This window comes from Etheostoma cragini, chromosome 1 (genome assembly GCF_013103735.1).
Source record: "Etheostoma cragini isolate CJK2018 chromosome 1, CSU_Ecrag_1.0, whole genome shotgun sequence".
NCBI lineage: Eukaryota > Metazoa > Chordata > Actinopteri > Perciformes > Percidae > Etheostoma > Etheostoma cragini.
The window spans coordinates 34,438,324-34,439,763 of NC_048407.1; positions in this window are offsets into that span (position 1 = coordinate 34,438,324).

A 1,440-nucleotide genomic window follows, 5' to 3' on the forward strand; every position below is an offset into this window, starting at 1 on the left:
GAGGGGACTGGTCATTACCTTTGAGGTCCAGTTTGGCCTTGGTTAAAGGGGACTGGTCTTTGGCTTTGAGGTCCAGTTTGGTCTTTGTTAAAGGGGACTGGTCTTTGCCTTTGAGGTCCAGTTTTGTCTTGGTTACAGGGGACTGGTCTTTACCTTTGAGGCCCAGCTTGTTCTTGGTCTCGATCAGGGCCTGCTGGACCTGCTGAGGCTGAGTGATGTCCACCTGCAGGATGGTGAGGCGGGGAGAGCAAGTCTTCTGCAGGTCTCTGGCTCCGTCCCCGGACACGTCCAACACGGTGGCGAACACCTCGAAGCCCAGAGAGTCCAGATGCTTCGCGGTGGCGTTCCCGAAACCTGAATCACATCCTGCAGGGACACAAGGACCCAAGACCGGATCAACCAAACCCTTGGAGGATCAGGAGGGTATGTCGTCCCACACATCGTTGTACACACACATATACACATACACACATATACACACATACACACCTTCACACACATATACACACACACACACACACACACACACACACACACACACACACACACACACATATACACACCTTCACACACATATACACACACATACACACACACACACACACACACAAACACACACATTTATATACATATAAACACACCTTCACAGACATGTACTGTACACACACATACACACACACACACAAACACACACATTTATATACACATATACACACACACACAAAAACATACACATTTATATATACATAGACACACACACACACACACAAACACACATGTATATACACATATACACACATATACAAGCACATGTCTACACATATACACACACACGCAGATATACACACATAAACACACACACATACACACACACACACACACACATTTATATCCACATATACACACATATACACACACACATACACACACATACACATTTATATCCACATATACACACACACATACACATATACACACATATACACAGACAGGGACAGGGACAGTGGACATTAATCAACATTGCTGTAAATAAACCAGAATTAGCCAAAAGGCTATTTTTCCTCCGTTGTCCCTGCACAGATCTTAAAATGGTCGCCCTAAAAAACAACAACAATAAGAAAATTACAGTCAACAATACAAATAAAAAAGTAGTAAACAGATAAAACTCTTTCCAACACGTTGATAAATACAGTGTACAAATATAATACAGACATTAGGAAAATAAAAATAAAAATACATAAAAAAGACACTACACCTAAACACAATAGAGACACAAGTAGCAGCACGGTTGGGTTGAGTGAAAATATCGTCTATATAATAAAGAGGGGAGGAGGTCTCTGATGTCCTGAGGGACAGAGGGGGTGAGGTCTCTGATGTCCTGAGGGACAGAGGGGATGAGGTCTCTGATGTCCTGAGGGACAGAGGGGATGAGGTCTCTGA